Below are 13650 nucleotides of genomic sequence, written 5' to 3'. Positions count from 1 at the left end.
TTCAAGATAAAGATAAGAATTCCAAGAAAAAAAAGCAGGTACACTTTAATGCAATGCTCTGCAACAGCCTAGTACCTGGCTTACTATTTCTGCAGGCTGATCTCAAGAACATCCACATGAAAGCCCAGCTCTACATTTCTTTCATAACTTGCACAACATCTAGGTTAAAAAACAAAGGCAACAAAACCAAATCATCTCCTATTCATCAACTATTATTGATCCAATGCCCAACATAGGAGAACAAAACAAATCTGTAACTCTTTCAAGTGCTAAGAAAAAATGCCCGAATCTTGAGCCAAGCAAACTCCCCACTGAAGACACAGAATTACACTTGAGGATTTATACCAGTGTGACAAATAACATACTTAGAACAAGCAAAGCCTTTTCCCAGCCAATTTCTAATGCAGCTGTGGCACTTTCAACCAGGAGGAGTTGTTCAAACAGCTGACCTGGGGGCAAATCACCTCAGAATACAACCAAGGAATAGAAAAATGCTGAAGCATAAAGCTGCAAGATTAAAATACCAGCACTGCTGTGGTTCTTTTTACCAAATCTGGTAAGAAACAGTCAATACTGAATGCAGTTTATTAAATTGTTCAAGTTTTTTCCCTACCACAACATCCAAGACAAATACTGATAGTAACAGGATTTCTTTTTCTAAAAACTCTCCATTTGCCCCTAGATCAACCATGATTTCACATAAATTGATCCACTTTTCAAATTAATGTACAGACATGCAATTTCATTTAAAAGAAAGGATTTCATTTTGAGTATGGAACAAGACTGATTGAACAGAACCTGCTGAAGGGTGTTTTCCAGAAAACACTCAATGATCCACCAGCCAGCCCACATGCAGGCAGGAAAACATCTGTCCCTGAGCTGTGACAGGGAGGCTGCTCAGCAGCACACAGCACAATGACCTCCCTCCTTTCTCTCCCTTTGCTATTTGCTTACAAAGCCCCCTGCTTTAAACAACTCTCTGAAAAGAGCAGTGATTTTCCTTACCAAAGAGCCAGGTTAGGACAAAACCTGGTAATTCAATGCTTTTAAAATACCACTGCTTTGAATTCAGGCCCTTAATAAAATAAAGCCCACCAGAAACTGAAGAACTAATGTTTCTTAAAAACACAAAATTGTATATAACCTCAACAGAAATGGCATTTTTCATCTTTTCTCTCTAGTGCTATGTTGACTATTTTAAAACAATACCTGAAAAGGGAGAAACATTCCACACAGTAATCAATGGGGTGTAGAGAATATTGAAATGTTATTTCCACAGTGCCATTAAGCTGAGACAGACACTGTGATCTATATGGCATAACTGATCTTCAGAAAGAAGAAATGAACAAGAAAAATGCCAAACAATAAGAACAGTGGCATTGCCTCACCATACTACATACTGAATTCTGTGACACGCATTTCAGCTTCTCAAGTCAATGAAAACACCCCAGTGATGTTTTTCTGGAAGTTGAGCACCTGAGTCTCCTGGATACCAAACCACAGTGCCACAAACACTGACAGAGCACAGAAGCTGCTGACCAACCACCCTCCCCACACAGAACAGACACCCAGCATGGATATTCAGCACCACAGAACCACACACTAGCACCACTTGCCTGGAGCTGGAGACAGCACTTTATTTAAGTATTATGAGCACATTGCCAGTTTGAAAGCCTTTCAAAGGACAACTCTGACACTTGAAGGTTTGGCAGACTACAAGAACCTATTCTAGCAGTGCTTTCAACCAACACCTTCCACATCTGCACATGAGTCTAAACAAGAATTTCAAAACTCATCTTTCCATTCACTGAGAGAGTTTCACACGTGAGAACTGGCACCACGACATCACCACACATGCAACTTCTGCAAAGCAGTTCTCAATCTCTCACAAAAACAAGAGAGTCAATATTGCCTTTTGGACAGTATTTTACTCTACTATGACCACACAGAAATAAGCCTAGAGAAAATTTGTACTATAGAGAAAACCCAAGAGTTCCAATCTGGAAAAAAAAAGTGACAATAAGAGGAAACTTTGCCAGAGGTATGAAAGTAAATCCCTAATATCAGTTCACTGCACTAGGTAGCACCAACATTTTTCAGTTCAGTTTTATTTTTCTCTTAAGAGTAAAGACAGGGACAGGAAAAGATACTGCAAAACCACAAGTCACAGATATTTCTACCACATATCTGGCAGTCCAGAGTAGCCCAAAAGGTGCTCATGGTAAAGTTTCAGGCTCTGTATGAAACCTCTCAGTTTCACACTGTTTTTCACCTGCTTTTTAACCATACCACATAACAAAAATAACTCCCACTGCAAACACCTTCAGTTACACTTTCCTTGTGCTCATGTGTGAGCCCACAGGCTCTGCCCCTGCCTCAGCTCACAGCAGAGGAACAGCAGCATCACAGATCTCCCAGAGCAGAATGTGTCATAGCACAGTTGAGTTGCATGACTAAGCACACACTCAGACTTGATGTTACCCAAAATTTACTAGATTTGATCATTTACTCAATGACTCTATCATCACTAAAATACCTTTGGTGTCAAAAAAGTAAATCAAAGGCTTTTGCTTGTGTTGGTGATTTTGTTGAAACGCTGAAGCTGTGAAAGCAGGGATTTGAAAATCATCCCAGTTGAAGACAAAGTGCTTTGAAAAAGAATTCAATAAAATATCTTAGGTTTCCTATTTGTTATGAACTGCAGTACATACCCATGTAACTCTTGCCCTAACCAAGAATGCTTCTGCAGGTCATACTTTGAGGATACTTATGCTGTTTACAAATATAAACAAAATTAATCATGCCAGGTTTGAAATCAGGAGAAAGCCTCTAGACCAGCACAACCAAAACCTTTATTTAAGCCCTACATAATTCCTGAGAGGGAATAGAGGAGAGTCTGCAGATAACCCAAAGAATCCCATCCATGCACTCTCCTGGATGACTCCAAAGCAGTCTTTTCCCTTTAGGATTTCCTTTTACTCTGCAACTCAACAGAGACACCAGCACAGACATCACCAAAGCTGCCTGAAAGTCAGATGTGTTTTCACAGTACCTATTCAACTCATCCAGTCTTCCTCGAGATGAAAAGTCATGGAAAGGAAAAGGAGCCTCAATGAGATTCAGGAAACAAGAGTGGACACAGATTTCACAATTCCTTCATTACATTTACCTGACATCATTATATGTAAAGGTTATGACACAAGATGACAAAAAAAAACATAATAAAAGTATAATTTCATAATAAGAGTACAATTTCATAATAAGAATACATCATACTCAGCTGGCTACCTGTGCTTAAAGCAAAAGATTCAAGATTAAAGGCAGGCTTAAATGCTGATTTTAATATTCTTTATTAATGTGTGCAAAATTTGCTGTGTTGGTAATTTTATGGACAAACAAAGACAGTCTATATACACATTAATACAGGTTGTTAAGGCACTCCTCAGATTGCTGCTGTCAACAGACACCATTCATAAGGCAGGACAAAGTGCAAGCTTTAACAAATGTTGTGAAATACTTTATTTTTAAGAATCCTGTTCCTCTCTCTCTACAAAGAGGAAATGAATTTCACATTTCTTCTTTTTACATGAAATATGTTAACTGCAAATATACTTAAGAAGGGGCAGAAGAAAGAATTGCTTTTCTTGCAGAGCTAGAAAACAAAATTAAAGTTACCAGAACAGTGACTGGCCTTGGACCATGCAAGCTTTACCTGTAACTTTTAAGAGTTCTGTTATACTAAGTTCTCTGGAAATCTTAGTGATCAGGGGGAGCTGCTGGAGAACATAAGCCCACAATGGAGTACTACACAATTTTGTCACAGTAAACACCAGCACTAAAAATAACAAACACATATTGACACATCAGCTGGATAGGTTGACCTGACCACTCTCAAGACTGTTTTAGAATTGAAGAATAGTGTCTTCAAACCTGTTAGCACTGAGACCTTCCATAACAGCTTTCATGCATGTTCACTTGAACACAGGGTCTTACTTTAAGTTTTTTCCATTACTTTCCAAGTGTGGCATATCTAAGCCATTCCATTTTTTTTGGACACAGAGAATGTCTACCAAAACCTGAAGTGCAGATACTCCCAAACCACCTAAGCAATTGTCTTTTCTCTCCTTGTTTTCTCCTTGCCAAAGCCAGGGAAACAAGGGCCAATATCATGTTACAAGTTATGTTTGAACAAGGGGAAAAGCACAGCGACTGCACAGTCCTATCCTACACTAACACAGAACAGTATACATAAGAGCTGCATCCATCCACCATATCCACTTGCATTTAAAAAACCAACTAGAACTCGAGTTAATTTTGCTCACAGCCAACACAAGCAGCCGATAAGATCTCAAACCCGACCTGAAGCCAAGACTCTGGACAGAGCACAGCCAAGGAAGGCCTCGCTACCTTTGGGGGCCTTCTATTTCTAGAGCCAAGGCACAGCAGCAGCAGCAGCAGCATCGCGCTGCAGTCACGTCCAAGGGGCACTGGCAGCGTTTACCTGTGAATCCATTTGCTTTTTATTAATGAATTTATTTTTACGCAGCAAGAGCAGCATCAGTGGCCCAGCAGGCAGCACAGCCCCTGCTCAGGGGACACCCGTCCGGGATCCCCGGGCACTCCGCCCGCCTCGCTCCGCAAAGGGCTCCAAAAACAAAGACCAAAGTTTTCCCTGCTCGCTGCGTGGGAGTGCGGCAGCAAAACAGGAGCCAGGATCAACACGAGCCGCCTCCCGTCACCACACCCGGGCCCACGCAGGGCAGGAGAGCCCCGCTCCCCGGGCAGCCCGTCCGCTCCCCCGGCACGGCTGCAGCCGCTCCCGCACGGCCAGGGGGACACCCACAGCCCGCCGGGATGGGGGAGCGGGGGTGTCACCGAGCCTCCCTCGCTGACCCCCGGCAGCGGGGCGGCCCTGCCCGCCCCCCGATTCACCCGCACAGCCCTCCCTCACCACCGCCCCCCCTCACCGTGCTGCGCTGGGGGCTCGGCTCCGGCTGCGGCTGCGGCTCCGGCGGCTGCATTCCCGCCCCCCGGCTCTGCCCCGGGCCGCGCTGCGGGGGCCCCCCCGCTCCTGCTGAGGAAGGGGAGAGGCAGAGGCGCGTGGCCCGGCGGGCGGGCGGGCGCGGGGAGCGGCGGCGGGAGCAGGGAGCGGGTCCCGGGGCAGAGCGCGGCCGGGAAGCGCTTCCGGGCTCAGTGCGGGGCGCTGGGGCCGCCGGGCGGGGCGGGGCCCCGGCTGCGCCCAACGGCGTCCGACATGGCGCGGCCCGCGCGCGCCGGACCGCGCGGCTCTCGCGAGACTTGGCGGAGGCAGCGGCGGCGAGAGGGGGGCGCGGGGGCGCGAAGGCGCGCGGCAACGAGCAGGGGGCGGGGAAAGGGCGGGGCAGGGGCGGGGCAGGGGCGGGGAAAGGGCGGGGCGGGGGCGGGGAAAGGGCGGGGGGCGGGGCCAGGGCCCTGTGAGGGGTCCGCGCTGGGGCTCATTCCTATCGCTCCCCCTGCCCGGCACTCGGCGATCCTCAGCGCATTTAAACGAAATTTCCCCCTAGCCAAGGCAGAGGTGATTGGGGACCCTCGCCTCCGGCTTTCCCCTCTAGAGAAGCCTGAGCGTGTTTGGGCAGTGACAGGAGCTGAGGTGTTGTTTTCTGAGTGTTGGCAGCAGCGATGAGGTGCGTGCCCGCAGTGGTTACGCAGTTCACAGGGTCACAGAATGGGTCAGGTTGGAGCACAGTGGGTTATCCGGCCCAGCCTCTCGGCTCAGGGCACCCTCTCAGGCAGGGCCATCCCGGAGCACAGGCTCGGGGCTGTGTCCAGACGGTGCTGGAATGGCTCCAGTGAGGGAGGCTCCATGCTCTCCATGGACGATCTGTTCCAGTGCGTGTTCTTACATGGTACAGGGTAGCTGTGAGCAGAAAAACGCTGCTGTGCTGTGCTCCTACCCAAATGTCTCATGATCCTGTGCCAGTCCAAGTAATATTTTTGGTCCTTCTGCTTGCAGGATGGACTCGGGGCTGTTATGATTAATATGGATTGATCCAGTGTGAACTTTTAATTGACATCTCCGGAGGCTGAAATCTTCCTGTTGAGGCAGAGCCTTGCAGATGGTTTGGTGGGTGTGCACTGATTTTCCATCCACACATTGGGCCTTGAGATTACATTAGGTTTGTACGCCAGCATAAACTGGTTTAAAGCATCTTTTCACAAATCATAAAGATTATTATTTGTGTTCTTTAGGATTTGTGTGTGTGTGTGTTTAGGTATTTTTCTTTGTTTAAACAGCATCTGTCTTGTATAGATTTTTTTGTCTTTTTTACTTTTTTGTCTTTTTTACAGGTTCAGAGCCACAGAAGCCATTGCATTGATGCCTGTGAGAGCAGATGCAGAGCCCTGTGTGAAAAATGCATATTTTTTAATATGCTTTTTGCAAATATTAAAATGAATATTGTATGTGTTGTGTTAGAAAGTAATGCTGTATTAATTCTCTTAAGTAGTGTGTTAAATATAGTTTTAGGTTATAACAAAATGTTGAAATAGAAACTATGCTATGTAAGATACTTTTTTTTTAAAGAAAGGACTCACGGCAAGATAGCAGCCACAGGATTCCTAAATCTTTCAGAGAAAAAGAATTTATTGCCCTCTTATCAGAAGAAATGAACTTCTTCCCGCCTCGAAGGTGCTGTTAGGATTCAGAGGAAGAAGTTGACAATGATCAGACAGGATCCTGTATTTGAATGGAATTTATGCATCATGTATGAGGTGTATGAATATGCAACAGGCTGTTGCTTTTACGGGTTAATCCTCTGTTAACGGGTGGGTGTCATTTTTTCAGCCTCGTGCTGCCCAGAAAAAGGTACCCGGATGCCCATAACTCTTTGTCTCTATTTTCTCATATTGTCCTAATTCAAATTGTCCAAATTATTATTACTCTAATTGTATTACTATTTTTATAACCATTTTATTACTATTAAACTTTAAACATTTTAAAAACAAGTGATTGGCATTTTTCACACTGTGAGCACCTCCTGTCTCTCTCTGGCACAGGACTGGAAGTGCAGGGGGGATTTGTGTGTCTGGTATTGCCATTACTGACTCTTCCGTGTGCAGAGGCCTCAGCTCCTGTGTCAGAGGTTGTGTGAAGTTAATTAAGGAATTCCTGTATTCTGATCCCCACATTGGAAGCACGCCAAGCCTGACTAACGTTTCTGGAGAAGCAAAACCGGAAGTAAACAGGATCTTGATGCAACAATACTTTTATCTAAAAGAGTTTGATTCTTATCCTCTGACTGGAACTATTATCAAGATGCTGAAGTGCATATTCCTCAGCAAAAATCCATAATTTCCAAATATGAGTGTGTGCTGTTAATGCCAATGAATACTCCCATAGCTATATGTAGTCTCACTTAAAATGTAAGAAACAGCCCTTGGTACAGCTGTTGATGTTGTGCACATGACAATCTCTGTGGCCTGACTTAAACCTGCTGGCCCTGGCTTCTCCAGCATTTTTTGTGTTTTCCAGCTACTGTCTTAATTCATCCTGTCATTGTTGGTTCCAGATTTTTCAAATCAACATGTGAGTCACTTTGTCACTGCCCCTCTGCAAAGTCCTTGTACTACAGCTCCAGTGAGTCCTGTACCTTCATACAAGTGGGCTCCATGGCTCCTTTTCACTTCAGAAGCAACCAGTGCTTTGTTTTTGTTTGGAAATGATGCTTTTCCTCTGCAATTCTCTGTAATGGACTGACCGAGGACTGTAATCCAGCAATTGCTGACTTTTATCCCACTTTCAAAGCAGGAGTGTTCCAACAGAAATTGCAGACACTCAGAATTTTTCATCTACCCTTAGTTGGTTGTATGCTTGAGAGCAGGATTGTGAGACTGAGAAATTAATCGGTCTTGAAACTTCACAATTAATCACGGCACAGCCAGGGCTGTGCTCGAGAATTTAAGAAAAAAATCCTTATGGGTATTAGGTGCCTGATTACCCCCGAAATCAAAGGTTGTGTATGTTCTAACTTTGCTGAGCACATCTCTGAAGGCAGTTAATTTTATTGCTGATCCAGCTTTTCTGTCTCTTAGCCATATGACAACTACAAAAATTGATTATACGGAAAAGGAATGTTAGGAAAGTGCTTAATGCATTTTTAGCTGCTTCTAATGGGATTTAGCAGCTGGAAACAAGGAGAGCTGGCACTGAGTAATCAGGGCTGTTCCTAGACAGCTGTGTGGGAACCACAGTACCAGGACTCTGAAATTAATCACCATTTTTTTCCTGTATTTTAAAATATGCAATATATGCAAGGAAGAATTTGAAAGCTAGCTCTCAATACTTGCAGCTCAGACAGTTAACTCAAAGTCAAATGGAATTCATTGTTAAATCCAGTTCTGTAATAACTTCTAGATGAAAATGCCCTGGGGTTCTGTGTGATTTTTTATTTTATTTAATGCTTATGGCAGTTAGTACTGCCCATTTTTGAAAGGCCTCAGGTTTGGATTTAAATTCCATGCTACATTAATTTTTAAGCAGAACAAAAATGTAGTTTTTTCTGCTCCCCTTTTCTCTTTATGAGCAACAATCCAAGAGACCCATTTTCCTATTTTGGAAGAAAGCAATTTTATGCATGTTTGTGCCTAGGAATTGCAGTCAGAAAAACGTCTCGGTAAAATGGCCCTGCTATAGGTTTTCTGTCTGAATAGTTCCTATACTCACTTAGCTCCATTTACTAATCAAAAGCATAATTTTCAACATAAGCACTGTAAACTGAGTCTTGAATCCCCCTCTTACACCATGGTTGGTGTTTTGTCACTGAAATGCACCAAATAAGTTTATTTGGTGATGCCTAAAGGGGAATATAGTCCCACTGTGTGGGAATGGATTGCATTCATTTATCAAAGTTTTAGTAAAAAAAATAAGTTATTTTTTTGGTCCTAAAGTATTTAAGTATTTAGGAAAAAAAAAAAAAAGGAATGTGTGGCTAGAGTAAGAAGGTACCATTGTTTTCATACTGTTTTCCTTATGGAAGGAAATTACCTTGGGATAAAATCTAAGCACTCATATATAGGTCTGTGATAGTACTTTGGGTTAGTGCCAGGTCCTGCTGACCCCTGTGGTAGTTTGTGTTCAAGAAATTGCAGAATTCAGGGTCTAAGCAGGATTGTTTAGGTGGAAACCTATGGATCTGGAGCTCACAGCCAAGGATATCCTTTCTACGATAATTTTAATTCTGCCAGCTTGTTCTTTAACAAGTCCTGTGCCATTGGTTTGTAAGTGTGCCTCACTTCTCTGTGTTTCATTACATTTAAAGAATGTATCCTTGGCCTTTCCTCAACATAAGGTGAATTCTATGTCCTAAAAACAATTTCTAGAGCACAATTCATGTACTAGATTCCAAATTTAATCAAAACTTTTTGGAATTACACATAACCCTTTGTACTTTTCTTTCTGCTAAAGCTGTTTGCAAAGCTGTTGTAAAGCTGTTTTGATTCTGCTGGATACCCTGGTTATTTTTTCATTTCAAATTGGTGTCAGCCATGTCACTGAGGTAGCAGCAGAAAATGTTTGTTTTAACAGGTTCATGGATCAAGAAGTTGAGCTCAAAGAAGATATCTTGGAACTTACTAGTAAACCCTGCAATAGTGAAACTGAGAATTCAAAATAAGCCTCTGAGAAAATGGAAAATATTCCCAAGTGCAGTGAAAAATGTTATTGCTTATCTCTAGGTGGAATCTTTTGCTGCCTTGTGAAGTGGAGACTAAATAACTGCATATTGTTGGACCCTAAGAAAGGTCACCTGACACAGTTTGGGGAACCTGTTGGTGTATGTTTAAGTGTGCCTGTGTGTCCAGGAAAGGATAAGGCGTTATCCCCCACTATTCCCTTTTCCCTTATTCTCCACTTCAGACATAAAACACTGTGCTCACATCTCTTTTTGTACCAGAACATTTTCAAGGGATGCCTTTTTACTCTGAAGTTCTGTGAGTGACTCCAGCAAGCAGGGACAGAGCTCTGCTCTCTTGGGAATGATCTTCTGACCTGGAGAGCCAGGCAGACATGGGAAGAGCCAGAGCAGCTCCCCCACGGTGCCAGCCCCCACCTCTTTGTTGGCTTGCAGTCATCACTTTTATTTTGTAATTTCTGTAATTCAGTTTGCTGTGACTTGGAAGAACTAGACTTTTTGAAGAACAGATTCTTCAAAAGCATGCTAAAAACTTATGAAAATTTCAAGTTTTCCTTTGCAGAATCTCCTTAACAACTGCAGTCCTGGCATAGTTGCTGTCACTACAGCTGTTAAGTTGGTGCTGAAAGACTGATGAATTAAATCAGTCATATAAGGGATTGGGGAATAAGTGGTTTCCAGTGTTTGAATGGGATATGTAGTGTGGGGAAAGTGAAAAGACATCCTTGTGTGTATGCCTTTTATGAGCATGCATTTATATTGTTAGGGTTCAAAGGCTTTAGTAATAATTCAGACAGAATTTGTGATATCTTTTTTCCTGAAGTGATATGAAGTCTGTGTTGGATTATAATAATTATATATATAAAATCCAATTATTTTGGATTATGTATATAAATAAAATTGATTCCCTTGAGGGTGTTTTTCATTGCTGTTGTGAAAAATGCCAATCACTTGTTTTTAAAATTTTAAAAGTTTAATAGTAATAAAATAGCTATAAAATAGTAATATAATAAGAGTAATAAAAATTTGGACAATTTGTATTAGGAAAATATGAGACAATGAAAACAAAGAGTTACAGACCGTCTGTGTACCTTTTTCTGGGCAAAATAAGCCTGAAAAAGGACACCTGTTAACAGAGTATTAACCCTTAAAAACAATAACCTGTTGAATACAGGATTCTGTCTGGTCAGTGTCAGCTTCTTCCTCCGAATCCTAATGGCATCTTCATGGCTGAGCAAGGTGGGAAGAAGTTAATTTCTTCTGATAAGAGGGTAATAAATTCTTTTTCTCTGAAAGATTTAGGAATCCTGTGGCTGCTATCTCGCTGCTAGTCCTTCTTTAAAAAAAGTATCTTAGATAGCATAGTTTCTATTTTAACATTATGTTATAACCTAAAACTATATCTAACACACTACTTAAGAAAATTAATACAACATAACTTTCTAACATAGCACATATAATATTCATGTAAATATTTGTGAAAAGCCAGTCATAAAATACACATTTTTCACAGCTGTTAATTTTGGTGCTCTGGTCAGATGTAGCTTCTGAATACCCAGAGTTCCCTGTGGTAGCAGAAATTGAAATGAATGACATCATTTACTCCTCCCGTGCCAGTGCTATTGTGTGGGACTGCTGTATTCTCTAAATGGGCTTCCGGTTTTGTCTTAGGTGTGGCTGTCCTTCCGCAGTGCACACAATGCCCCTGCTCTGAGTCCACTGTGCCATTTATGTCTTACATAGATGCACCTAGACTGGGGAGTCTGATTTGTAAAATTGCTTTTAAGGATTTTTAAACTCTTGAGAATAAAAGAAACACATTTGCAAATTGCCATAATAGAAGACTCTGTGTGTGTTCCTTAACTTAGGATGATTTGGTGGTTTGCAGTTCCCTCAGGATGAGAGTAACATTTTTGCCTCGGTTCTTGTAATCAGATCTAATAGTATCAGGGTGTTTTTTCCAGTTCCCATATTTTTCACTGCAGTGTGACATTTGAGAAGGAGATAGTGCTTTTGAGTTGTACTGACTGCTTGTCCAAACTCATCATCACATCCTGTCAGTGGCCCGGCCATTGCTCAGTGCTGGCTGATGCTGTGAACAGGAGCAGGGGCAGATAGCAGATCACCACATCACATCAGATATGGTTGCTAGTGAAAGCAGGCAGAATGATTGGGGCAGAAGAACCCAGTCTGTAGAAACAAAATACTCATGCTTATGAGAATCCAAGAGAATTCTGCTAGAAAGCATTACTGCCTAAGGATCAAGTGCTCTTTACACTCTTTCTTGCTTTCCTACTCATTTGTTGGGTAAGAGAGATACAAGGGGTGTTACAGCCCTGTGAGTTGTCCTGGAGGGAAGGAACAGTGTGTTTTGACTGTGAAGTGAATACTTCCTTTTATTCTCTGGTGTTATATTCCTGGAAAGATGCACAAGTGTAACAGAAAATTATTTTCAAACCACACTGTAATAGCACACAAAGGTGCAGCCCTGCTGCGGGGTATGAGTGAAAAACAACTACTTACATGAGGTTTGGGCAAGGTTCCTATTTATTATATAAAATACAACAGATTTCATTCTGTGTTTGTTCTGTTGTATTTTATAGCCTGCTTGGAAAGTTCATTTCAGCCATGCTGAAATATTTTGGGCCAGCAGTAAGAGCCTAAGTTGTGTGGGAAACACTTTCAGCATCAGTCTATTGAGTCAGCATCTGCAGTATCTTTACTCAGTACATGATGAGGCATAAACCACCAAGTTTAATCCAGCTAGCATGCAGTTTGACAATCATACAAACATAGCACTGTAGGCTCTAGTGAGGGCTCACAAACTTCACATATATATGTAGGGTTTTCTGCAGGTTTGTAGAGTCAGTGATGAAGTCTGTCCTGTGAGTCTCTATTACTCCTGTTTCTAGCCAGATGAAAGTTAATGTGAGTGTGCCCACTACACCAGAACCAGCTCTTGTGGCAGGGGCATCTGCAGACAGGCTGCAGTGGTGTCATAGCACAGACTGGGTCAGTAGCCAGAGATTAATGTAATTTATGACCTACATGTGTTCCTAAATAGTAATGGAGAATTTTGTCTCAAATCACTGGGCAAAGCATGTAATTTCTTGGAAAGGAAGCTTTGAGGTAGAGCCCTATAATTAAATATTTAAAAGTGTCTTGCTGTTGATTTGCAGTTTATGACATCTTGCAGCAGTGCAGAACAGCCTACAACAGTTCTATAACTCAGCAGCACCACTTTTGGAGGAAGACTAGGATGGTTGAAGAACACTGGCACTTCAGGGAGAGTTGAGGCCAAGAAATTGTTTAAAACACAGCCCATGCTGCAACACTTTATTGAAACAGCTCCCCTCAATTCTTGAGAAACTAACATTTAATTCTGAAGGCATCTGAAACTCCTGTTCCAAACTCCCATCCCAAGACAATAATCAGTAAAGTACTGGACTCCCAGCAGCCTGGGCCATATGTATTTTACAGGTATAAGGATAATGTAAGGCCAGGGCAGAGCACAAGACAGTGTTGGTGGTGCACAAGGGCTGTGCACAACATGACCTCAGTGATTTTGGAGCTGGGACACCATGGGCTGGTGTGTGCAGCAGAGTCACTCGCAGCCATTCCTCAGGGGAGCGCTGGGGACAAACAGCTTCTATTTCCAAAGTGACACCAGGTCATATGTAGGGTTTTGCTGTTAACTTGCTTGCTGGGGGCACTAGTTTATAAGCAAGGGACTTCTTCAGTGGTCTCCAGCCAGCTGAAAAGCACTGGCCCTTCTTTCTGGGTGGTGCTGGGGTCAATGGTGCTTCCAAGCAGGTGCTTCCAACACTTCTGGTTTGGTGAGCCATAATTGAAGTGGAATGAGAAGTCAGCTGATGAAAAAAAAATCTTCTTACATCTGTCTTTTTGCTGAGGTCCTTTTGATAGCTGCCATGGATTCCTTGGTAGTAACATTAAATCCATTGAGTATTAAGTATTAAGCCAC

The 13650-nt window shown here is 42.7% G+C and overlaps 1 protein-coding gene across 4 annotated transcripts in view; it reads right to left on the bottom strand.

The window, feature by feature from the left end:
• TAB3 (TGF-beta activated kinase 1 (MAP3K7) binding protein 3) overlaps positions 1–5062 on the bottom strand; it is a 43991-nt gene extending 38929 nt beyond the window's left edge. For 3 of the 4 annotated variants that reach the window (XM_063182264.1, XM_063182275.1, XM_063182283.1), the window contains exon 1: positions 4968–5062. The gene's annotated coding sequence lies outside the window, so the exon portion shown is untranslated. The remainder of the gene's footprint in view (positions 1–4967) is intronic. The other variant, XM_063182268.1, reaches the window with a different exon arrangement.
• Positions 5063–13650: the final 8588 nt, after the last annotated feature.

This window comes from Melospiza melodia, chromosome 2, assembly GCF_035770615.1.
Source record: "Melospiza melodia melodia isolate bMelMel2 chromosome 2, bMelMel2.pri, whole genome shotgun sequence".
Taxonomy (NCBI): Eukaryota; Metazoa; Chordata; class Aves; order Passeriformes; family Passerellidae; genus Melospiza; species Melospiza melodia.
This window is presented reverse-complemented; position numbering and strand designations above follow the sequence as displayed.